At 45.0% G+C, this 27500-nt stretch overlaps 1 pseudogene; it reads left to right on the top strand.

Moving 5' to 3' along the window:
• Positions 1-1162: 1162 nt before the first annotated feature.
• Positions 1163-23254, top strand: LOC126989521 (speckle-type POZ protein-like; annotated as a pseudogene).
• The last annotated feature ends 4246 nt before the right edge of the window (positions 23255-27500 follow it).

The following is a 27500-nucleotide window of genomic DNA, read 5'->3' as shown; positions in this document are numbered from 1 at the left end:
AACGGTGCACTAGTGACTGACAGCCAACACATTGCAAACCTCTTAAACAATTACTTTTCCTCAGTGTTTAATACTAACAGTCTTCTTCCCACTACCACCAACACCAGTTCTGATGTAAATCTCGAGCATGCATTGCCAAATTTTGAAATAACGACAGATGAAATCCTTAAAGCTCTCCAATCACTTAAAACAAATAAAAGTCCCGGACCCGATAGAGTATAACCTATACTGCTTAAAGAAACAAGAGCGAAATACTCGCCTCCTTCACAACCGCATTTAATATGTCCTTGCGACAAGGCATCGTTCCTTCGGATTGGAAAAAGGCTAACGTGACACCGATTTTTAAGAAAGGAGACAAAAAAAATTACCAGGTAATTACAGACCCATTAGTTTAACTTCAGTTGTAGGTAAGCTACTTGAGAGCATAATAAGAGACAACATTGTGAGTTACCTTGAAAGCTACTCATTAATTGGGGATTCACAACACGACTTCCGTAAGAAAAGATCCTGCCTATCAAACCTATTGACCTTTTATAACGACCTCTTCTCAGTTTATGAACTAACCAAATCATTGGACGTAGTCGATCTCGATTTCCAGAAAGCGTTTGACAAAGTCCCACATCATAAATTACTTTATAAATTAAAGCAAATAGGTATTGACGGTCAAGTAAACTAATGGATCGCGAATTGGTTGAGCAACAGACAACAAAGAGTGGTGATTGACGGATTTAACTCAGAGTGGGCACCGGTCACTAGTGGCGTCCCTCAGGGCTCGGTTCTTGGCCCAGTACTCTTCATTATTTACATCAACGATGTAGATGTTGGACTCAATAATCGCATTAGTAAATTTGCAGACACAAAGATTGGTAGCTCGGTTCTCACTGACGAAGACAGGCAAAGCCTCCAAGAGGATTTGCACAAAATTTCAGCTTGGTCGGATAGATGGGAGATGCCCTTTAACGTAGACAAGTGCCAGGTTCTTCAAGATGGAACAAAAAATAAGATGTTCGATTACGAAATGGACGGCGTTAACCCTTTCAGTCCTATGTGCGTCTGTGGACGTTTTCCTGGTTCACTGCTATGAGCGTCCGGGGACGTTTTTTTATTCGGGCAGGTTTTATGACCTAGTTGGCAGGTACTAATTAGTAGCTTGTTGGTCACGATGGAGCGCGGTCACGCTCGCTTTCGGTCCTCAACTAAGCCTACAGCCCACCGTGACCACTCCTGCCGCAGCCAGAGAACTTCGGGTGACTTGAGCAAGGGCGTCGACTCACCTCGCTCCCTCCCGCACGCTTCGTCTACCCAGCCTACAGCCCACCGTGACCACTCCTGCCGCAGCCAGAGGACTTCGGGTGACTTGAGCAAGGGCGTCGACTCACCTCGCTCCCTCCCGCACGTTTCGTCTACCCAGCCTGCAGCACACCGTGACCATTCCTGCCGCAGCCAGAGGACTTCGAGTGACTTGAGCAAGGGCGTCGACTCACCTAGCTCCCTCCCGCACGCTTCGTTCACCCAGCCTGCAGCACACAAGCGTCGGAGGATCTACAGTGACTCAGATGAAACTTCTTTTGATACGAGCAGGGAGGAAGACAGTGATAGTGGAATTGATGAAAGCAGTGTCATTTCAGAAAATTGTACTGATGCTGACGCACCCCGTGTAGGTACACCAATAAGGTCACGTGCAGGTGCTCCAGAGGGCCAGAGGTCTGATGGCCGAGGTTTTGCACCTGCAGTGTACACTTTTACGCAGACAAATGCCGGAATCAGCAGTGACTGTGATGTTAGTGAGGAGAGTTTTTATTGTGACTATTTTCAGCAGTTTTTCAGTGAAAGTGTTATGGACACACTTGTCACTAACACTAACGGCTACTTTTTGTACAAGGGTGGCTATCGTAGTGATATGGAATTTGCAAGAAAACTGAATTGGAAAAATACGTGCATCGCCGAAATGTATGTTTTCTTGGCCCATGTAATGCTCATGGCACGCGTAAAGTTACATACTATATGTGACTACTGGGCAAGAGACTCGCTTACTCCTCTTCCCATATTTGGAAAATATACGAGTCACGATAGATTTCAGATGCTGATGCAGTTCCTGCACATGTCAGACAGGCGCACGGAAAATGATATGGACGCATTACGCAAGCTTCAGCCAGTGCTGGCAATGTTGAAAAGGAAATTCCAGCAATTCTTCAAGCCTTTCCAAAAGCTTGTAATCGACGAGTCTCTCTTGCTTTTCAAAGGACATTTGTCCTTCAAACAATACATTCCGACCAAAAGGCCCCGGTTTGGCATAAAGTTATTCATGCTCTGCGACTGTGAGACTGGCAGGATTCTGGATTTTATCTTATATACTGGAAAGAAAACTGAAATACCAAGAAATGATATTTTGGGTCTATCAGGAGCTGTCGTGAAGCAGCTCATGCAGCCATATCTTGGAAAAGGCCATGTGCTCTATACTGATAGCTGGTATTCAAGTCCAAACCTCTGTAAGTACTTACATAAACACCACACAGGTTTCGTGGGCACGGTCACACCAAGACGCAAAAACATGCCGAAACTTGCACAAGGCCTAAAAATAACTGACATTCGCCTCCAACAGCGCGATGGCATGCTTGCAGTGCAGTGGCATGATAAGAAATAAATAAATTTGTTGACCACCATCCACACGGGAAAAAGGCAGTACTCTGGGAATAAACATCACAAGACAGGAGAACAAATAATGAAACCAGATGTCGTCTTAGACTACAACGAAAACATGCGACTTGTGGATAAAGCAGACATGCAAATCGGAAATGTTGAATGTATCAGGAAGACACAGAAGTGGTACAAGAAGGTTCTGTTCCACTTACTTGATATGTGCGTTCTAAACTCATATAACCTGATGTTAGTCAAAACAGACAACAAACCACCATCACTCAATGAATTCTGCCGCGTACTTGTCTATCAACTGCTGCAACGTTATGGAGATGTGAAATCATCGTCAGGCCGCGCTCTGTCTCGCCCGGATCTGCCTGATCGCCTGGCTGCTAAAGATTGTCTCTCGTCACCACCTTGTGGACATTCCACCACCAAAGATGCAACAAGGCGAGACACGAAGAAACAGGAAGAATGGACTGTGCAAGTGTAAAGTTTGCGCAACATCAGACCAGCGTCCAAGAGCCCGTAAACTTGTTACACAAATGTGTAAAGAGTGCCAAACACCGTTGTGCAGCTCATGCTTCGTGCAGTACCACACACAAGAAAAGTATTGATAGAGACGGCGACAGTGGTGCCTGCCTCACAAGTTGCTGCGTGGCTAGTGGAAAAAAAAAAGGTAAGTAACGTTCATATTTTTCTGTAATGAATTATATGTAATACGACATATTGAGATATATACAGTTGTTTCTCTCTCTCTCTCTCTCTCTCTCTCTCTCTCTCTCTCTCTCTCTCTCTCTCTCTCTCTCTCTCTCTCTCTCTCTCTCTCTCTCTCTCTCTCTCTCTATATATATATATATATATATATATATATATATATATATAACATGATGTAACTCAGGAAAATTGATCAGTACTTCAGATCATATTTGTTTTTCCTTAATATTCTGTTTCTTTCATGTATGTTGTGTCTCATCCTTTTTCTTTTCTCCTCCACAGCTTTTGCAAAAATACTGGGAGGAAGATAATCTTCGACCAGGAAAGGAGTTTCGACATCTTCAGAATAATCATCAGAATCGTGCGTTCCATAGTAGTGTGAATCACTATTGGCAGTCCTAAAAAAATGTGCCTCTCAATCATCCTTTCTGACCAATTATGAATTATCTGGTAATGCACAGAGCTATTCCCCCCAACCCCCCACACACACATCGCATTTGTGATAATTAATTCTGGCCACTTTCTTCCCCCTCCCACTAGAGAAAGAGAGAGAGAGAGAGAGAGAGAGAGAGAGAGAGAGAGAGAGACGTTCTCACTAAATTGTTTCTTGCTAGGAGTTTGGGAGGGGGATTATTTAGGAGTTTGTGGTGGGGGGTGAGCGAAGGGTTGTGGTGGTGGGGGTTGGGTGAAGGTTTGTGGAGGCAGCCTGTGAGGCGGCATATCTAGCAGCAATGGAATACGATTGCCTCGCACTACAAGTCTCCCAATTACCCGGTACTGTCTCCGACGAGTACGGTTTGCCGCCCGCATTTCTACGGTTAGTTTCTTCATTTTTTTCTCTCGTCTTACATTGCTAAAAATTGTGAAGTAACAAGAGATAATCTCTCTCTCTCTCTCTCTCTCTCTCTCTCTCTCTCTCTCTCTCTCTCTCTCTCTCTCTCTCTCTCTCTCACCTTCTTGGTCGGTGACTCTATGATTCGCCATCAGGTGGTCGAATTCTGTGGCAGAGTCCCCCGTCGTAGGCGTAACTACTGTTATCCTGGAGCTGGTGTTGACGACATCACAGCTGCACTGGACGAGGTCTCCGCTGTGGCCTCTAATGACTCACTCTTTGTTCTCCACACAGGTACAAACGACGTCACCACGACCCGGTCTGAGGAACTGCTGGACAAGTACCGTAGGCTCATCCAGCAGTATAAGTCTAAATCCCCTAATATTTTGATTTCAGGAATTCTACCGCGGACATGGGATGAGGGCGACTTCTACAGTAGGCCTTCAGCCTCAACAACCGCCTACAGACTCTCTGCGGAGAGCTTGACGTCGAGTTCTTTAACGCCTGGAACCATTTCTACGGCCAGAGTAAACTTTTCCAAAGGGACGGCATACACCTGTCTCCCATCGGGGCAGCCAGATTCGGAAGGCTCCTCAACAACGCCGTACGTAACGCCCGAACAACAAAAAACGACTCTCAGCCACGTCCTTCCATCCCGCCCGTGTAAATAGACACCATACACCGCAACAGACTCGTAACATTGAGCCCTCCAGTACCACCAACTCTATTACCAAGCTTCAAGATAACCTAAGAGTCCTTAGTTTCAATGCGCGTAGCCTAAGAAACAAATTTGATGAACTGCGATGTCTTGCTCTGACAGAAAACTTTGACGTAATTGCTATAACCGAAACATTTATCGACACCACTAATATTGATTTAAGTTCCGAATACAACATAGATGGCTACAGATTCTTCAACAATGATCGTGTAAACCGTAGAGGGGGTGGTGTCGCCCTTTTTGTCAAAAGCTACTTGCAACCCACTGACAAAACACCAAGAAACAGTAACGTTGAACATTTGTGCGTGCGAGTAAACATTGCAAAAGTCAATTTAAATATATCTGTCACTTACAGGCCTCCGGGGCAATCACTCGATGCCGATCTTGAAATGTACAGCGTCTTAAGGCAGTCACTTAATAACAGCGACTAACTGATACTAGGAGACTTTAACCTCCCCCATATCGACTGGGCGACACTGTCGGGTACAGAAGGTGAGTCCCATAGAATGATCGAATTTCTAGAGGAAAATTATCTAAGCCAAATGGTTTCTGAACCAACTCGACAAAATAACATACTTGACCTTGTTATAGCGACCCAAGATAACCTAGTCAGTAATGTCACGGTAGGAGAACACCTCGGTTCCTGCGATCATAAACTAGTGCGCGTTGACATTAGAGCTCAAACATCGGTGACTGAAAATAAAGTAAAGGTGCCCAATTTCAAAAGAGCCAACTTCGTAGAAATCCGACGAAAACTAATAGATATGCAACTATCAGATGACGGCAATGTAGAGGACGCCTGGCTAAACTTTAAAAATCACTTACTCATTCAGCAGGACACATTTGTCCCCTTGTGCGAGAAGCGAATTAACACTAATAAAAGTCCACCTTGGTTTAATAGCGAAATTAAACACTCAGTCAAGGAGAGAAAATTGTCTTACAGGTTAAAGAAAGAGCAAAGCACGCCCGAAAACATTAGACTTTACAATGATGCCAGGCGACGAGTAAACAGATTAGTGCGTCAGGCAAAGCGTAGATATGAAGAAAATATTGCAGCCAACTGTAAAAATAATCCGAAAACCTTCTTCAGTTACATAAACAACAGAAAGTGGAATTGGACCTTTAACAAACAGCGACGGTGCACTAGTGACTGACAGCCAACACGTTGCAAACCTATTAAACAATTACTTTTCCTCGGTGTTTAATAATAACAGTCCTCCCACCACCACCACCAACACCAGTACTAATGTAAATCCCGAGCATGCATTGTCTAACTGTGAAATAAAACCCGATGAAGTCCTTAAAGCCCTCAAATCACTCAAAACAAATAAAAGTCCTGGACCTGATAAAGTATATCCAACTCTGCTGAAAGAAACAAAGTGCGAAATACTCTCCTCCCTCACAACCGTATTCAATATGTCCTTGCGACAAGGCATCGTCCCTTCAGATTGGAAAAAGGCTAACGTGACACCGATTTTTAAGAAAGGAGACAAAAAAGTACCAGGTAATTACAGGCCCATTAGTCTAACTTCGGTTGTAGGTAAGCTATTTGAGGGCATTATTAGAGACAAAATTGTGAGTTACCTTGAAAGCCACTCATTAATTGGGGACTCACAACATGGCTTCCGAAATAAAAGATCCTGCCAATCAAATCTATTAACCTTTTATAACGACCTCTTCACTGTTTATGACGTAACCAAATCACTGGACGTAGTCTATCTTGATTTCCAGAAAGCGTTTGATAAAGTCCCGCATCATAAATTACTTTACAAATTAAAGCAAATAGGTATTGACGGTCAAGTAAACCAATGGATCGCGAATTGGTTGAGCAACAGACAACAAAGAGCAGTGATTGACGGATTTAACTCAGAGTGGGCGCCGGTCACTAGTGGCGTCCCTCAGGGCTCGGTTCTTGGCCCAGTGCTCTTCATTATTTACATCAACGACGTGGATGTTGGACTCAATAACCGCATTAGTAAATTTGCAGACGACACAAAGATTGGTAACTCGGTTCTCACTGACGAAGACAGGCAAAGCGATTTGCACAAAATTTCAGCTTGGTCGGATAGATGGGAGATGCCCTTTAACGTAGACAAGTGCCAGGTCCTTCAAGTTGGAACGAGGAATAAGAAGTTCGATTACGAAATGCGCGGCGTTAAACTCAAAAGCGTTCAATGCGTCAAGGACTTGGGGGTCAAAATCACGTCAAACCTCAAATTCTCACAGCTATGCATCGATGCAGCAAATAAAGCGAACAGAATGTTGGGCTTCATTAAAAGAAACTTTTTATTCAAGAATAAAGTTTTTTTTTTTTTTTTTTCATTTTACAGCAAAGGAGACAGTTCAAGGGCACACAAAAAGCAAACATTAATAGAAAAAGCCCGCTGCTCACTGCTCCTAAAAAGAATCCAAACAGGTGGCCGAAAGATAGGTCAGTTTCGGGAGGAGAGGTGTCCTGATACCCTCCTCTTGAAAGAGTTTAAGTCGTAGGCAGGAGGAAATACAGATGAAGGAAGATTGTTCCAGAGTTTACCAGCGTGAGGGATGAAAGAGTGAAGATGCTGGTTAACTCTTGCATAAGGGGTTTGGACAGTATAGGGATGAGCATGAGTAGAAAGTCGAGTGCCGCGGGGCCGCGGGAGGGGGGGAGGCATGCAGTTAGCAAGTTCAGAAGAGCAGTCAGCGTGGAAATATCGATAGAAGATAGAAAGAGAGGCAACATTGCGGCGGAATTTAACCCGAGCTTTTGCTTTTACCGTGTAGCGACGTTAAAGGTGTATGGCTACCGCTTTACCAGCAGGCAACCCAAATTTGTGCATGATATAAACCCCAAAGAGGTAGACGACTATCAGTATGAGGAGGAGAGCTGATGAGACGAAGAGCCTTAGCCTCCAATCTGTCCAGAAGAGCTGGGTGAGGGGAGCACCCCCACCCATGAGATGCATACTCACTACGAGGGCGGACAAGGCCCCTGTATATGGACAGCAACTGTGCAGGGGAGAAGAACTGGCGGAGACGGTACAGAACGCCCAGCCTCGAGGAAGCTGATTTAGTAAGAGATGAGATATGAAGTTTCCAGTTGAGATTTTGAGTTAGGGATAGACCGAGAATGTTTAGTGTTGAGGAAGGTGATAGCTGGGTGTTCTCAAAGAATAGGGGATAGTTGTTTGGAAGATTGTGTCGAGTGGATAGGTGGAGAAACTGTGTTTTTGAGGCGTTGAAGGACACCAGGTTCTTCTTGCCCCAATCGGAAATAATAGTAAGGTCTGAGGCTAAGCGTTCTGCAGCCTCCAGCCTTGAGTCGTTAAGTTCCTGAAGGGTGGGTCTTCTATTAAAAGAAGTTGAATAATGCAGAGTGGAATCATCGGCGTAGGAATGGATAGGACAGTTCGTTTTGGAAAGAAGATCATCAATGAACAACAGAAAAAGAGTGGGAGATAGGACAGAACCCTATGGGACACCACTGTTAATAGATTTAGGGGAAGAACAGTGACCGTCTACCACGGCAGAAATAGAACGATCAGAAAGGAAACTGGAGATAAAGGTACAGAGAGAAGGATAGAAACCGTAGGAGGGTAGTTTAGAAAGCAAAGATTTGTGCCAGACCCTATCAAAAGCTTTTGATATGTCCAGCGCAATAGCAAAAGTTTCACCGAAACGGCTAAGAGAGGATGACCAAGAGTCAGTTAAGAAGGCTAGGAGATCCCCAGTAGAACGCCCCTTGCGGAACCCATACTGGCGATCAGATAGAAGGTCAGAAGTGGAAAGGTGCTTTTGAATCTTCCGGTTAAGGATTGATTCAAAAGTTTTAGATAGACAAGAAAGTAAAGCAATAGGACGGTAGTTTGAGGGATTGGAGCGGTCACCCTTCTTAGGTACAGGCTGTATGAAGGCATACTTCCAGCAAGAAGGAAAGGTAGATGTTGACAGGCAGAGGCGAAAGAGTTTGACCAGGCAGGGTGACAGCACGGAGGCACAGTTTTTAAGGACAATAGGAGGCACTCCATCAGGTCCATAAGCCTTCTGAGGATTGAGGCCAGAGAGGGCATAGAAAACATCATTTTGAAGAATCTTTATAACAGGCATAAAGGAGTCAGAGGGGGGATGAGTAGGAGGAATATGCCCAGAATCGTCCAGAGTGGAGTTTTTAGAAAAAGTTTGAGAGAAGAGTTCAGCCTTAGAGACAGATGAGACAGCAGTGTTGCCGTCAGGACTGAGGAGTGGAGGGAAAGATGAAGAAGTGAAGTTGGAGATGTTTTTGGCTAGATGCCAGAAGTCACGGGAAGAGTTAGAGAAAGCAAGGTTTTGACATTTTCTATTAATGAAAGAATTTTTGGTTAGTCGGAGAATAGATTTGGCACGATTTCGGGCAGAAATGTAAAGTTCATAATTAGCATTAGTTTGAAGGCTCTGGTACCTTTTGTGAGCTACCTCTCTATCATTGACAGCACGAGAACAAGCGTGATTAAACCAAGGCTTTTTTGCGTGAGGAGTAGAGAAAGAACGAGGAATGTATGCCTCCATTCCAGAGACAATCACCTCTGTGATGCGCTGAGTACACACAGAGGGGTCTCTATCCTGGAAGCAATAATCATTCCACGGGAAATCGGAAAAGTACATCCTCAGGTCGTCCCACCGAGCTGAAGCAAAATGCCAGAAGCATCACCTCTTCAGTGGGTCCAGAGGGTGCACAGGAGCGATAGGACAGGATGCAGAAATAAGATTGTGATCGGAGGAGCCCAACGGAGAGAACAGTTTGACAGAATAAGCAGAAGGGTTTGAGGTAAGGAAGAGGTCTAGAATGTTGGGCCGATCTCCAAGACGGTCAGGAATACGTGTAGGGTGCTGGACCAACTGCTCTAGGTCGTTGAGGATAGCAAAGTTGTAGGCTTGTTCACCAGGATGGTCAGTGAAAGAGGATGAAAGCCAAAGCTGGTGGTGAACATTGAAATCTCCTAGGATGGAGATTTCAGCGAAGGGAGAGTGGGTCAAGATGTGCTCCACTTTAGAATTCAAATAGTCAAAGAATTTTACATAGTTGGTAGAGTTAGGTGAGAGATAAACAGCACAGATGTATTTAGTAATAGAATGACAGTGAAGTCTTAACCAGATGGTGGAAAATTCAGAAGAGTCAAGGTCGTGGGCACGAGAGCAAGTGATGTCGTTGCGCACGTAGGCGCAACATCCAGCTTTGGATTGAAATTTAGGATAGAGATAGTAGGAGGAACAGAGTAGAGATTGCTGTCAGTAGCCTCAGAAACCTGTGTTTCGGTAAGGAAGAGAAGGCGAGGTTTAGAGGAGGAGAGATGATGTTCCACAGAATGAAAATTAGAGCGAAGACCGCGAATGTTGCAGAAATTGAGAAGAAAGAGGTTCGAGGAGTTATCAAGACACCTCTCGGGTCGGCAGCCAGAAGGAGTCCTCCTGGGGAATTTGCGGTCCCCCCCCAAGTCGGGGACTCCGAGGCTTGGTGTATGTGCGCCATTTTGAAATTTTAATTTTGGGAAAAGGTGTATATGTTGTGTGAATGTAGTGTGGTGTGGATAAAGAGAGGATCTGTCTTTAGAGAGCATGCTGAACTACTCTCCGGTGTTGGTGAGACAATAGTGAAACGGTTAGTGAGGACATGGGAAGGGTCTTTGGAGGGCTTCAGCTCCCTTCTCACCTCCCATATATACCTCACCGGGAGTGGCTTGCGCCCGTTCGGTAGGTGTCTTCCTACCTACTCTCGCTCTACAATAGTTTAGTCAGACCCCACTTGGAATATACGCTACAGTTTTGGTCTCCCCACCATGCAATGGATCTTGCTAAATTAGAAGGTGTTCAGCGTCGGGCAACGAAAATGATCCCTTCCTTGCGCAACAAATCCTACGAAGAAAGGCTTTCCACCCTTAACATGTTCTCTCTTGAGAAACGTCGCCTCCGAGGAAAACTGATCGAATGTTTTAAAATACTTAATGGTTTCACGAATGTAGACAGATCAAAATTGTTTATGATCGATGACACTTTGCGCACGAGGAACAATGGCGCAAAACTCAGATGCAGACAAGTAAATTTAGACTGCACCAAATTTTTCTTCACCAACGTTGTAGTGCGAGAGTGGAATAAGCTCCCACCGTCAGTGGTCCAGTGTAACACGATTGACTCCTTCAAAAAAAAGCTCGACCGTCACTTCCTTCAACTTAATATCAACTAGAGTAGAAATGCAACGTTTTGGGGCCATCTGATTAATGTAAAATCACTTAGGTTTAAGGACAGACAACCTAGTCTGGACCATGGGGTCTGTGTGGTCTGATTTTCTATGTAAATCTATGTAAATCCGAACGCACTCGAATGATAAAATACAACCTCAATAGAACCCACTACACTCACAGGTCCAACCCGCCCCACCAACTCCCCATCTCCCCGCCAGGAGTCTCCGGGTCTCTCCCAAGGGGAGGGACGAGGAGGGCAAGGACTACCTCTCCCTCTACCTGCCAACTTTACCGTGAGGTTCGCCTCCTGCAGTCGGGACAGCACCTTGGAGATTTGTTGGAGGTGATGCTGCCAATGGGGAGAACAAATTAATATGTCGTCCAGATAGACCAGATAGACGTCCTTGGTTCATCTTTATTACACCATTTATATTATATTACTTTAAAGATATCTTTAGAGTATTATCTGCATTACTTTTACTTTACTTTTCATCTCTTCATCTATCACATCATATTTCTTACTGCAGCTTTTATCACTTGTCTTTAGTATATTATTTACACTTCTTCTCTATTTTGCCTTATCCTTATTCCACCATTTATATCCCTTTATTTTCCACTATCTTTAAAACACCATCTACTCTCACACTCACTTTCTTTCTCCTTGCAATAAAATATAATAAGTCTTTCATTGCTTTATTTTCCATTATCTTTACTATTTCCCTCTTCCTGCTTTATCTCCTTCTACTTTCCCTTATCTTTAGAACACGATTCACTCTCTTCCTCTCACTTTCTTTCTCATTGCAATAAAATAGTAATACAAAAATAATCAGATGTATACCTTTCCCTCGCCTCACCTTTTAATTACGTTGCCTAGTGATAGGTGTGTGTGTGTGTGTGTGTGTGTGTGTGTGTGTGTGTTAATGAGTCAGCCACATCCATTACTCCCTCCCTCCCCCTCCCCCCCATCACCTCACACCCCAGCTCCAGTCCCCCCAACTCATTACTCTCCCTCTTCACTCCTAGATAGCTATTACCTCCACCACCACCACTAATAATATCATCACCAATCGTATCATCATCACCACCATCATCATCACCACCCCATCAACACCGTTTCCTAGAGTATCACCACTGCCATTGTCATCACTATATTTACCACCACTAATATGTTCACCACCTCTATCACCACCACCATCATTTTTGCCATCACTATCCACCACCACTTAATTGAACTGACCTCAGGTGTTGTAGGTATTTCAACTCACCCGAAAAAGATTAATTGATATGTTTAGAGTCGCGCACCTTTTCCTCTCTACCTTTTAATTTTTTTTCAGTATTTTGGTCAGTGTTACTTTGCCACACTTTCTTATTTTCTTCTACCTCTTCTTTTTTTCTTCTACCTCCTCCTCCTCTTATTTCTTTTTTTTTTTTATTATTGTTCTTTCTCTTCCTCCTCTTGTTTTTTCTTCCTCATTCTTTTTCTTATTTTTCTTCTTCTTCTTCTACCTCTTCTTTTCTTATACTTCTCGATGTCTTTTATTTTGTTCTTGTCCATTTCATTTACCTCCATCATCACTCTTTTTCTTCTTATCTTCCTTCTCCTCCTCCTTCTTCCCCTCCTCCTCCTCCTCCTTCTCCTGTTTCCTCTTCCCTTATTATCTCTTCTATTATCATAGTAAACAATCCCTTCTATCCTCCCCTTTATCTTCTTTTTTGTTCTCACTCATTTCAATATTCTCCTATCATATTTCCTCCTCTTCCTCCTCCTCTGCATCCCTTCCTCATAATTCTCCTTTTAATTTTGTTTATTTCATCAATTATCACTTTTATCATAGCAACATTTTTTTCTTCTCCTTTCACATTTATTTTCTGTATAACTATCCACGGCTGTACTCTTTTCTCTCTCCCTCCCTCCCTTTTTTCCCTGCCCATTTCCTCCTCTCTCTCTCTCCTTTCTCTTTCACTCTCATTTCGTCTCCCTCTCTCTCTCTCTCTCTCTCTCTCTCTCTCTCTCTCTCTCTCTCTCTCTCTCTCTCTCTCTCTCTCTCTCTCTCTCTCTCTCTCTCTCTCTCTCTCTCTCTCTCTCTCTCCTTGATATCTTCCAACTCCCTCCTTTCCTTTCCCTCTCTCTTCCTCTCCTTTTCACTATCGGCCTTCCTCCCCCCCATCATCCATCATGTCTCCCTCTCCCCTTTCTTTTAATTCTTCCATACACGTTCCTGTAATTACCTTGAGGACCAAAGGAGAAAGAGATCAGGGTGTTTGTTGAATGGGTTTACACTAAATGTCGTTACTTTACTTAACCTGACTTTACCTGTATGTACACCTTTATCCTTGTCCTCTTTCAATACTCCCTTTCCTCCTCCTCCTCCTCATCACCATCCTCTTCTTCCTCATCCTCTTCTTCTACCTTCTTCCTTACATCGCATCTCTCATCTTAGTAAACTCTTTCATATATATATATATATATATATATATATATATATATATATATATATATATATATATATATATATATATATATATATATATATATATATATATATATATATATATATATATATATATATATATATATATATATATATATATATATATATATATATATATATATATATATATATATATATTTTGTTTGTTTTGTTCTTATTCATTTCATTTACCTCGATCATCTTTCTTCCTCCTCCTCTTTTCTTCCTCCTTCTCCTCCTCTTCTACCCTCTTCCCTTATGGGTTTCCACTAAATATTTGTCGTTACATTACCTAACTTTACCTGTATGTTCACCTTTATTATTAACACTGAGAACCAGCTATACTAACGCACCTGTCCCGTGTTGCAGGTGAAGGTGATCAAGTTTAGCTACACGTGGTCCATCGACAACTTCAGCTGCTGCCCCCACAAATCGGGCGAAGAGCTCAAGTCCTCCACCTTCTCCGCCGGCGCCAACGACAAACTCAAGTGGTAGGTGCTGTGTGTGTGTGTGTGTGTGTGTGTGTGTGTGTGTGTGTGGTGTGGCTGGGTGTGGTGTGGTGCGGTGTGGTGTGGTGTGGTTGTGTGTGTGTGATGTGGCTGGGTGTGGTGTGATGTGGTGTGGTGTGGTTGTGTGTGGTGTGGTGTGGCTGGGTGTGGTGTGGTGTGGTGTGGCTGGGTGTTGTGTGGTGTGTGGTGTAGCTGGGTGTGGTGTGGTGTGGTGTGGCTGGGTGTGGTGTGATGTGGTGTGGCTGGGTGTGGTGTGGTGTGGTGTGGTGTGGCTGGGTGTTGTGTGGTGTGTGGTGTGGCTGGGTGTGATTTACCTACCACTAGAGTGCAAAAGAGATGGTAAAGAGAGGGAGGGTGTTTTAGGGGGGAAGGAAAGGGGAGTCAAAGTCGGAGTAGCTACCTTAACATTTCTTATCGGTATTATAAGACACTTTCGGTTCTCACATCAGCTATTTCTAAAGGTCAAAGAGGGGATCAATCGGGTTCTAAAGAGTGTTTTTCTAGGTTCAGGGTACAGAGGAAGGGTCAAACTACCACCAGGGTCATAAATCTACTCCTGGAAATGCCCCAAACTCCTAGGAAAGCCTTGCCAAATAGGTGAACTTAAGCGACGAAATCAAACCTATTAACCTTTTATAACGACCTCTTCACTGTTTATGACGTAACCAAATCACTGGACGTAGTCTATCTTGATTTGCAGAAAGCGTTTGATAAAGTCCCACATCATAAATTACTTTACAAATTAAAGCAAATAGGTATTGACGGTCAAGTAAACCAATGGATCGCGTATTGGTTGAACAACAGACAACAAAGAGTAGTGATTGACGGATTTAACTCAGAGAGGGCGCCGGTCACTAGTGGCGTCCCTCAGGACTCGGTTCTTGGCCCAGTGCTCTTCATTATTTACATCAACGACGTGGATGTTGGACTCAATAATCGCATTAGTAAATTTGCAGACGACACAAAGATCGGTAACTCGGTTCTCACTGACGAAGACAGGCAAAGCCTCCAAGAGGATTTGCACAAAATTTCAGCTTGGTCGGATAGATGGGAGATGCCCTTTAACGTAGACAAGTGCCAGTTCCTTCAAGTTGGAACGAGGAATAAGAAGTTCGATTACGAAATGCGCGGCGTTAAACTCAAAAGTGTTCAATGCGTTAAGGACTTGCAGATCAAAATCGCGTCAAACCTCAAATTCTCACAGCTATGCATCGATGCATCAAATAAAGCGAACAGAATGTTGGGCTTCATTAAAAAAAACTTTTTATTCAAGAATAAAGATGTAATACTCTCGCTCTAGAATAGTTTAGTCAGACCCCACTTGGAATATACGCTACAGTTTTGGTCTCCCCACCATGCAAAGGATATTGCTTAATTAGAAGGTGTTCAGCGTCGGGCAACGAAAATGATCCCTTCCTTGCGCAACAAATCCTACGAAGAAAGGCTTTCCACCCTTAACATGTTCTCTCTTGAGAAACGTCGCCTCCGTGGAAAACTGATCGAATGTTTTAAAATACTTAATGGTTTCACGAATGTAGACAAATCAAAATTGTTTATGATCGATGACACTTTGCGCACGAGGAACAATGGCGCAAAACTCAGATGTAGACAAGTAAATTTAGACTGCACCAAATTTTTCTTCACCAACGTTGTAGTGCGAGAGTGGAATAAACTCCCACTGTCAGTGGTCCAGTGTAACACGATTGACTCCCTCAAAAAAAAGCTCGACCGTCACTTCCTTCAACTTAATATCAACTAGAGTAGAAATGCAACGTTTTGGAGCCATCTGATTAATGTAAAATCACTTAGGTTTAAGGACAGACCACCTAGTCTGGACCATGGGGTCTGTGTGGTCTGATTTTCTATGTAAATCTATGTAAATCCTAACGCACTCGAATGATAAAATACAACCTCAATAGAACCCACTACACTCACAGGTCCAACCCGCCCCACTAACTCCCCATCTCCCCGCCAGGAGTCTCCGGGTCTCTCCCAAGGGGAGGGACGAGGAGGGCAAAGACTACCTCTCCCTCTACCTGCTCCTCGAGTCCTCCAACAAGTCAGAAGTGCACGCCAAGTTCAACTTCGTAATCCTCAACGCTAAGAGAGAGGTGACCAAAGCAATGGGTGAGTGTCTGGAGGAGGAGGAAGAGGAGGAGGAGGAGCTGTTTTTGTATGAGTATGTGTATAATGAAGGGGAGGAGGAGAATATATATAGTCTGTGTGTTTTGTGTGAGTGAGGAGATGGAGGAGGAAGAAAAGGAGAAGGAGCTGTGTTTGTATGAATATTTGTAGGAGAAGGAGGAGGAAGGAAGATGAGGAGATTGAGAAGGGGGAGGAGGTGTTTTTTGTATGGCTATGTGCAGAAGAAAGAGGAGGAAGAGGGGGAGGATAATATATATATATATATATATATATATATATATATATATATATATATATATATATATATATATATATATATATATATATATATATATATATATATATATATATATATAGGCTGTGTATGAGTGTGAGTGTAGAAGGAGGAGGAATTGTGTATAAATGTGTATACTTATGAGGAGCAGCTGTGAGTTTGTGTCCATGTGCGAAAGGAGGAGGAGTAGAAGAAGGAGGAGCTAAGGTGTTAAAAATGTAGAGACGTGGAAGAAGAGAAGGACGAGGAGGAGGCGTTATGTGTCTGTGTGTCTGTGTGTGTGTGTGTGTGTGTGTGTGTAACCTTCCTCGCCCTCCTTTCCAGAGAGCCAACGTGTCTACAGGTTCGTGCAGGGCAAGGATTGGGGGTTCAAGAAGTTCATCCGCCGTGACTTCCTGCTGCACGAGGCCAACGGGCTTGTCCCAGACGACAAACTGACACTCTACTGCGAGGTGAGGCCTTGACGCCGATGTCCTGCAAAGCGTCATGATGTTAATACTTGTTTCACTACTTCATGCTCTTCTCTATCAACCCCAAACTCTTCATTTCCCTCGTACTAGTCTCTCTCTCTCTCTCTCTCTCTCTCTCTCTCTCTCTCTCTCTCTCTCTCTCTCTCTCTCTCTCTCTCTCTCTCTCTCTCTCTCTCTCTCTCTCTCTCTCTCTCTCTCTCTCTCTCTCTCTCTCTCTCTCTCTCTCTCTCTCTCTCTCTCTCTCTCTCTCTCTCTAACACCACTACTCTAACTCCACTGCAGTCACAATGTCAACACTTGGCTCTATCACGTCATGCAGCCTCTATCTCTCCACCACTAACACTTTCCCTCTCTCAGACCCTCACTAACACCACCACCCACTACTCTTAACTTCTCCCACAGTCACAATGTCAACACTCCTCTATCACTTCACCACTAACACTGCATTTCCCTCTGTCTAACACTCACTAACACCTCTACTCTAACTCCTCCCACAACACTGTATCAGCACTCCCACACTTGCAAAATCAAAACTTCCACCACTTCATGCTCTCTATCACCTCACCACTAACACTGCTCTCTCCAACCCTCATTAACACCACTATTCTTATCTCCCCCGTAGGTGTCGGTAGTGGTAGACAGTGTAAACATCTCCGGCCAGAGCAACGCCATCCAATTTAAGGTCCCCGACTGCCGCCTCTCCGACGAGCTGGGGAGCCTGAGTCTCAACGGTTCTCGGATGTCATTCTCTCCGTCGCCGGGAGGGAGTTCCAGGCCCACAATGCTATTCTCGCAGGTAGGTGTAGGTGTGTGTGTGTGTGTGTGGGGGGGGGGGGGTTGGGGCTTATTTATTTGGTTTTATACTGCCGACAAGAATCCACCTTGCCACCTAGCCCATTCATCACCACTCCCGTCACCCACTATTGTATTTACTTTTCACCATTTCTTTCTTTGTCTTTCACCACCACTTCCTCCCCCACTCAACACCTCACCCTCTCCCCTCCCACCACCACTTCTACCTCCACTCATCACTCAACACCTCACCCTCTCCCCTCCCACCACCACTTCTACCTCCACTCATCACTCAACACCTCACCCTCTCCGCTCCCCCTAAAAATTCACCACCCTTTTATCCTCCATTTCCTGTAGGTTTGGTGTCAATGGTGGTTACTTTGATATCATTTTTAGAGGATTTTAATTAGGATTTTAATTAACTCGGATATGTTTGCTGCCATGTGACCACTGTAGTTGCGCTGCCGTTGATAGATAGGTCGGTATTACAAGACGCTTTCGCTTCTAACATCAGCTATTTCTAAAGGTCAAAGATGGGGTCAGTCGGGTTCTAATGAGTGTAGGTTCACGGTACAGAGGAAGGGTCAAACTACCACCAGGGTCATACAACTACTACTGTAAATGCCCACAACTCCCACGAAAGCCTTGTCAAGTATGTGTTCTTGGGCGGCGAAATGTCTTATAATACGACAATATCTATAGCCCAATCAACCAACTCCTACCCCCTCCTCACCCTACCCTCCTCGTCCTCTCCCCCACAGCCCGGTCTCCAGTGTCCGGGTTGAGATCCAAGATGTGGACCACGAGGCGTTGAGGGAGATGTTGCATTTCATCTACACAGGCAAGGCCACCAACCTCGAGAAGATGGCTGATGACCTGCTGGCGGCGGCTGACAAGGTGTGTGTGTGTGTGTGTGTGTGTGTGTATAGTAAATGGGCAGTAAGCACAGAAAAAAAGCCTGTTAACTGCCATAGGTGATTGTGTGTGTCTATTAAAGTTCGAATTATTTATTTTATGGTTACTGTTTTCTCTTTCTATAATTCAGTGGATAGTCTGTCTGTCAATTTCCCTTCCATGATTTTTCTAGATTCATTATTGTCCTGTCCCTTCTTCTTCCTCCTCCTCCTCCTCACCCTCTTCACCTCTTCACACCCTTATAATAAACATTTAGCTGTGTAATTTGATGGAGGGTTCAATATCATGCACTCACTTTTCTCTATGTGTTTGCTGTTATGCTCCTTCCCCCTCACCCTCATTACGGTTTTGTCCTCTCCTCCTCACCCCTTCACACCCTCGCATTCAGCTGTATAATTCAACGGAGAGTTCTATTCTATTCTATTTTTTATCATACTCCTGCTCCCTCACCCTCTATCCTTCCCCACCCTCATCCCCCTTCAACTCTTTCACTCACTCGCTATGATCATTTGCTATCATGTTCCAGCTCCCTCATTCTCTATCCTTTCCCACACTCATCCCCCTTAAACTCTTTCACATAATCTCTTATGTTCATGTGTAACCATGTTCTTCTCCTTACCCCCCCCTTCAACTCTTTCACTCACTCTCTATGTTCATTTGTTGCCATGTTCTACCCCCTTACCCTCTTCCTTCAACTCTTTCACTCACTTTCTATGTTCATTTGTTGCCATGTTCTTCCCCTTTACCCCCCTCGTTCAACTCTTTCACTTACTCTATATGTTCATTTGTTACCATTTTCTTCCCCATATCCCCTCCTTCATTTTTTCACTTACTCTCTATGTTCATGTGTAACCATGTTCTTCCCATTATCCCCCTCCTTCAATTTTTCACTCACTCTCTATGATCATTTGCTATCATGTTCCCACTCCCTCACCTTCTAACCTGCCCCCCATTTACAGTATGCGTTGGAGCGGCTGAAGGTGATGTGCGAGGAGGCTCTCTGCGTCACCCTGAGCACGGAGAACACCGCCGACGTCCTCATCTTGGCTGACCTCCACTCGCCCGACCAACTCAAGGCGCAGGCCAGAGTTTATCAGCACGTGAGTATCCTGCATTACTCAACTTTTTACTGTGTGTGTATGACTGTATGTGTGTGTGTGTGTGTGTGTGTGTGTGTGTGTGTGTGTGTGTGTGTGTGATAAAAGAGAAATAGCAAGGGCAGGACAGAGCCAAAGAAAATTGTAACATAAGCAGAAAAAATAATAACTAGAAATCTCTTTTTTTATTGTTCTGACTAGGCTGCCACTTTTTAACATACCTCTCATTAGTCTTGACAGTCTTATAATCATCTAACTCTAATGCCCTCCTAAATAGCCCCTTACACCTCCCATCTAGCTATTTATAAGCGTACGTGATTTAACTTGATATCTTGTTCGTCACCACATGACTGCTGTACTTGTGGCACCATGACTACATACCCTAATATATCTTATCTATCCATACCTCCACCACTTCCCAGCTGCCTCCCCATGGCACTGCAGAGGAGCACATAAGGGGTGAGGGGAGGGGCGGGCTACCCCTTCCCACCAGTCAAGAGTACAATCCAGGGCTGCGTTTAAAAGAGGGAATGGGGACGCCCGGAACGTCCTGAGCACTCTCAAACGCGTGACGCGGCCGTACGAGTTACCAACTCGGAACGTCCACTGCTCCAGCTTTGGGAGGTGGAGCGCCTCCGTGCTGTGATGACGTCATTAACAATTATGGCAGCCCAAACAAACAAATATAAGTGCTTCCACTGCATTTCACCTCTCTGTGCCACCATAACCACTGCAGCTTCCATTTCATCTTTTGTTGCAAGGAGCTCGTCCACCAGGACAGCTATAGTCTGGCTCAACTAAACGTGCGGTTATGGGCGGGTTCAGCGTAGGGGATACCCTTGTACAGTGATGCCGCGTGTCTCCTAGCCCGGGATGTAGAAATGTTCTTATATAAGTAAAACCACTGCAAATATGATAAGCAGGTATGCGTGCACATCAATCTTAGTATTATAACGTATAAAAGAACAGTTAACTTATTGTGGATAAGATATTTTGTTAGCATATAAAGAAACGTGGCATACATATCTTACACTGGTGCTAAAAAAATGCTATGCTTATTATTGAGTGTCCCTTTCGTTTTGGGTTGTGTAAGTAGTTTCACAATTATATTTTGATTATATAGTGAAGGAATGTACGTTAAAATAAGCTGACATAAATAAGAAAAAATACATTCAAATCCTCTGAGAGAGAGAGAGAGAGAGAGAGAGAGAGAGAGAGAGAGAGAGAGAGAGAGCGGCAACCAACGTGGGGTTAAAAACGTGGCAACGCTGTACTCTTGGATTATTCCTCACATGGCATCTTTGAACCGCACGTTTAGTTGAGCCAGACTATAGTGATGCATGATAAACCTTGGATAAATAATACATGGAGTGGCCCTCAGCGGGCCGCTCTTCACTGTAAGGTGAAGCATGGGGGGTAGGGGGGCGGAGCTTAGCCGGTGGGCGGAGTCAGCAATTCCACCCAAAACATTGCATTTTTTGCTCCCAGATGGCCGGCGTAAATGAGCTTGTCTGCATTAATTATTTCTTATACATATCATATGTTTTTAGTTATTCACCTGGTGCAGTATATGCACTAAGGATGACAGAAAAACACCAGCATTTCCTAGTCTTTAATCCGTAAAATCAATCAATCAATCAATCAATGGTTGCATACGCCAGGGGGCGCGTCGCCTTGTCCACCCTACGACGCCAAGCCCGGGGGGTCCTTCCGGGCGAGTCTCCATGTTGATCCCCTTCCCAACCCGAGTACCTCCTGGCAGGATCTATCGACTTGCTCAAGCCACGAGCTCCGTGGGCGTCCCCTTGGCCTCCTCCACTCAGGATTGCAGGATCAGCTTCCGGAGAACGTGCCACGTGCCCGTATAGCCGGAGTTGGCGTTGACGGACTATGCAGGTAATATATAACGAATCAGTCTCACGGAGTAGTCGCCGGTTTGACACAAAGTCATTCCAGCGATATCCCATGATTCTGCGTAGACATTTATTACAAAAGGCATCAATCCGCCTCTCCAAGTCCCCATTTAGTGTCCATGTCTCACAACCATAGAGTAAGACAGGGAGCACAAGGGACTTGAAGATCCGGATCTTTGTTTTTCTGCACTGGTTTCGACAACGCCATATGCTCGTGTTGAGGGAGTCCATAACACCGTGGGTCAGACTAATCTGCCGTAAGACTTCCTGGCCAGACTCACCGTTGTTATGAACTACGCTACCAAGATACGTGAAACTTTCTGAGATCTCAACGTCCTCGCCACACGCATGAACAGACTGTACAGTTTCATCCAGCAAACCTCCAAACACCTGTACCTTGGTCTTGGCCCAGGAGACCTGGAGTCCCAAGGGCTTCGCCTCCTCGTGCAGTGCCTCGAGAGTCATTACCAAGACCTCCAGCGACTCCGCCAGGATTACTGCATCATCAGCAAAAACAAGGTCAGTAACCCTGGTATTGCCAATGGATGCTCCGCAATGACTCTGGCCCATAACTCTGCCCAGTACCCAGTCCATACAAGTGTTGAAAAGCGATGGGGCAAGGACACAGCCCTGCCTCACTCCCGCATTCACGGGAAAGTAGCTGGACAAGCCCCCCCCACATTTCACAGCACTCTCTGTCCCAGAATACGTACAGGCCAGTCAGCAGACCAATAGTCCTCGCAGGAATCCCACGGAGTCGCAGAAGATCTCAGAGTGCCTCACGATGCACTGAATCAAACGCCTTCTTGAGATCGACATAGGCTGTAAGCATCCCCTGTCGAAACTCACCTCGGCGCTCCACCAGTACGCGAAGCGCTAGGATACGGTCAGTTGTTGACTTGCCATGCGTGAACCCACACTGTTCAGGTTTCTGCAGCTTCAGCAGCTGGCTGCGAATTCTCATCAGCAATAGGTTGGCAAGCACCTTGCCTGGCACACTGAGCAGTGTAATACCACGGTAGTTGTTGCAGTCCTGGCGGTCCCCTTTCCCTTTCCAGATAGGGACGACCAACCCCCTTTTCCAGTCAGGAAGAATGGTACCGGACTGCCATACGACAGTCAAGACCGCATGCAACACGCTGATCATGGCCTCACCTCCAGCTTTGAGTAGCTCCGCACTGATGTTACAGGCGCCAGGTGCCTTCTCATCCCTCAACTTGGCCACAGCTTCTCTGACCTCAACCAGAGAGGGTGGGCTTTCGTCAGTGGGTGGGTCAGCAACTGCCACCTGCAACCCAGCAACTGGAAGCTGCCCACGTGGAGGGTCCGCCATATACAGCTGCTCAAAGTACTCAGTCCAACGAGCCCTCTGCCCATCCATGTCCGACACGAGGCAGCCGTCAGCTGTTCGGATAGCGCTCACCTGAGAGGGATTTTTAGAGCGAAGCTTCTTCAGGGCTCGGTAAGCAGGTCGAAGGTCATTCGCATTTAAATGGCCCTCGACGTCCTCAGCGAGACCCCTGACATACCTCTCCTTGTCTCTCCTCAGGAGAGCTCTAGTCCTACATGACAGAGCTCTGTATTGGTCCCGGTTCCCAGCAAGTCTGACAGCGCGACTCTCCTCAATATTCTCCAGCGTCTCCACCGAGGCAAAGCCACTCCTAGATCTCTGGCGCTCTCCAGTGCACTCCTTGGCAGCTTACAGAATCTCACGTGTGAAGGTATCCCACAACTCTACAGGGTCCTCCAGGGTGCCAAGCACTTCGAACCGATTTGAGACTGTCACTGCATACTCCTGAGCACATGTCAGGTCCTTCAGCCTTTCGAGATGGAACACAGTAGTGTTGCATCTCGAGATTCTCCTTGACCTGATATGAAGCTTGAGTGTCGCAACAACAAGCCTATGGTCAGTTGTAAAGAACTCAGCACTCCGGTAAACCCTGCAGTTCTGAAGGATCCTCCAACGAGTACTTACGAGAATGTGGTCGATCTCCTTAGCTTCCTCTCCGGCATCGCTATACCAAGTCCAGCGGTGCAGCTCTGGTCTCTGGTACCAGGAACCCGCAATTCTCAACCTTCTGGATTTTGCAAAATTCCACAGGAGAGAGCTGTTGATGTTCCTGGTACCAGATCCATGGGGACCAACACATAGCTCGTAGCCAACCCTGTCAGTGCCAGTAGTAGCAATGAAGTCGCCCAGGACAATGAGTGTGTCCCGGGGAGGGCACTGGTCTAATACGGAGTCGAGTTTGGCGTAGAACGTCTCCTTCTCTTCAGTTTCACACATCTCGGTAGGAGCGTACACTGCAACAAGAGATATGAAGCCCAGTGTGTGCTTCAGCCTCACTCACATTATACGCTCATCAACCGGAGCAACCTCAACCACAAACGGCAGCAGTTGACTGGAGATGCCCATAGCTACCCCCCTGACATGGAAGCCATTGCTCATGCCGGACCAGTAGAAGGTATACTCCCCTCACTGATCTTGCCACTGCCAGGCCTCATTGTCTCAGAGAGTGCCACTATGTCCACCCTCAGCCTTCTGAGCTCATTTGATAGGTGGGGCAGTCGATCATCGTCCTAGAGGCTCCGGACGTTCCAGGAGCCCACACGCAGAGCCCTCCGAAGGTTAACCCCGGGCCTGGTTCTGCGGGCGGGCGCAGACTGTGCACCACCCCGGCCACCCCCAAAACAAAAAGAGGGGCTAGGGGGCCCTTCCTCCTTCGAGGAAGGAGGAGAGAGCTATTCATTGAGATAAGGTGAAGTGGGGTGGGAGGAGGGGAAGGGAGGGGAGGGGGGGGGAAGGGGAGGGGAAGGGAGGTGGTGTGAAGGGAAGGGGAGATGATATGAGGTGAAGGAGGGGGGAAGGAGGGAGGAGAGGAAGGGAAGAGGGAGATGAAGGTTAACAGGCCTGGTTCTGCAGGCGGCGCAGACTGTGCACCACCCAGGCCACCCCAAAACAAAAGAGGGGCTAGGGGGCCCTTCCTCCTTCGAGGAAGGAGGAGAGAGCTATTCATTGAGATAAGGTGAAGTGGGGTGGGAGGAGGGGAAGGGAGGGGAGGGGGGGGAGGGGAGGGGAAGGGGAGGGGAAGGGAGGTGGTGTGAAGGGATGGGGAGATGATATGAGGTGAAGGGAGGGGAAGGGAAGGGAGGGAAGAGAGATGATGTTCGGTGAGATGACGTTAGTGCAGTCTTCTTACTTCAATAATTTCTTTATATTAACATTCCTCTTTCTCTCCCTCTTGACAAGGAAATGATGCAGTCTTTTTACTTCAATAATTTCTTTACATTAACATTGCTCTCTCTCTCTCTCTTGACAAGAAAATGATGCACTCTTCTTACTTCAATAATTTATTTACATTTATATTCCTCTCTCTCTCTCTCTCTCTCTCTCTCTCTCTCTCTCTCTCTCTCTCTCTCTCTCTCTCTCTCTCTCTCTCTCTCTCTCTCTCTCTCTCTCTCTCTCTCGAAAATGTATTTGCAATACTTGAAAAAGGAGAAAGGTAGACTTCACCTACATGTAAGTTTTTTTTATGAGAATACAAATAACACGTTTTCGTAACTATGAAGATTACAGCAAACTTCTTCGTGCCATGAATTACGCCGACTTAGAACAGATCCATCATTTTCCGTGTTTCTCGGGGGACCACTATACATACCACTGTCTTAGGCTGTCGATAAGTCCTCAAGAAATGACGTAATATATATATATATATATATATATATATATATATATATATATATATATATATATATATATATATATATATATATATATATATATATATATATATATATATATATATATATATATATATATATATATATATATATATATATATATATATATATATATATATATATATATATATATATATATATATATATATATATATATATATATATATATATATATATATATATATATATATATATATATATATATATATATATATATATATATATATATATATATATATATATATATAATCTGTCTGACTGCCCCTCTCTCTTTGTCTGTCTCTGTATGTCTGTCTGTCTATCTGCTTTTCTCTGTCTCAGCCTCTCTATCTCTCTCACTGTCTCCTTCTCTGCATCTTTCTTTCCCTATCATTATAAGTAACATGAGAAACAACACGGCAATCTAATCTTCCGACACTTCAAAACCTTCTTAGACAAACATACGATATCATACAACTCTGAGAGGAGGAGGAGGAGGACGAGGAGGTCATGCTGTGAGTGCCAATACGATAGACACATTCAAGAAGGGGTTAGACGAATTCATGGATAGTGAGGTTGGATGGGGTTAGGTTCACAGGAGCTGCCTTGGATATAACTAACCGACCTCTTGCGATCTCCTTATGTTCTTATGTTTTCTCTCTCATCCTTCGATCCCTCTGTTCTTCCTTCCTTTCTTCCTTCAGTTCTATTCTTTTCTTTACCTTTTTCTCCATTTTTTCATTCCTTCCTTTTGATGGATTGTGAGTTTGGGGGATGGGAAAAAAAGGGGAAGTATGGGAGAGAAAAGGAGAGAGAGAGAGAGAGAGGGGTGTTTTGTGTGTGGTTGGGAGAAAAAGTGTGTGTGTGTGTTTGTGTATAATAATAATAATAATAATAAACGGTTTATTTCATGAAGTACCAGGCAGCCCTAGAGCTGAAAATATACATCAATGGAAGATGAGACAAATGAACAAAGTAGTATGATTGAAAATAAAAAAGGAAAATAGAAATAAAAATAATAGCAATAATCATAGTAAAGATAATAATAATAATCATAATAATCACGATAATAATTATGATAATAATAATAGTAATCATAATAATAATAATAATCATAATAATAATCATAATAACAACAACAATAAGTCCTAATGAAAAATATTTACAAAACATACAAATTGTGCTGCTCTTAATTTTCATTGTTGATATATTTGACCATCATGGGCACTGCGCTGTTCTTATAGCGGTCAGTCCGTGCCCGTATCGGGACAATAATGTTGTGGTGTCTCACTGAGTGCTGAGGGCGGTTCACTGCGGGTGGGAGGATGTGTCTGTGTCTGGGCTGGTTGAGAAGCTTGGTTGCGAACCGGTGTAGTAGGGTCTCGTGACGGTGTTGTAGGCTGGTGAGATGGAGGGAGTCGAGGGCGTCCTGATAGCTGGTGTAGTGAGGGCCCAGGATGATTTTGCAGGCTCGCTTCTGGACGCGTTCAAGTTGGCGGCGCTGCGTGATATTGATGGAGGAAGACCACGCTGGGGACGCGTATGTCAGTTTGGGGAGGATGAACGAGGAGTACACGCTCGCCAGCGCACACTCAGGGGTCCCCAGCGTTTTGAGTCTCCTCAGCAGGTACAGTTTATAGGTGGCAGATCTGGTGAGCTGGGAGACGTGCTCCTTCCATGTGAGCTTGTTGTCCAGGGTGACTCCAAGTAGTTTTGCAGATGTAACTACCTAGAGGAGGGTGTCGTTGATGGACACCACAGGGGGAGCAACATGGGAAGAGGAGGTGGTGATGTGCAGGAGTGTAGTTTTGGTGTCGTTGATGGTGACCATGTTTTGTGTTGTCCATGTGTGTAGGTTGTGTAGTGTTTCCTGGAGGTGGGAATAATCTGGGTTGCTGTTGTCAACTGTTCCTCCCACTGTGGTGTCGTCCACGTACTTCCAGCGGTGGGGTGTGTGGGTCAGGGCGTCATAAATTAGTATAAGGAAGCACAAAGGGCCCATTTTGGACCCCTGAGGTACCCCGCAAGTAAGGTGTAGAGGAGGGGAGGCCACTCCCTGAAATCTCACCACCTGTTTACGCTGGTGCAGGAAATCA

The sequence above is a fragment of the Eriocheir sinensis genome, unplaced genomic scaffold (genome assembly GCF_024679095.1).
Source record: "Eriocheir sinensis breed Jianghai 21 unplaced genomic scaffold, ASM2467909v1 Scaffold12, whole genome shotgun sequence".
In the NCBI taxonomy this organism is placed as follows: Eukaryota; Metazoa; Arthropoda; class Malacostraca; order Decapoda; family Varunidae; genus Eriocheir; species Eriocheir sinensis.
This window is presented reverse-complemented; position numbering and strand designations above follow the sequence as displayed.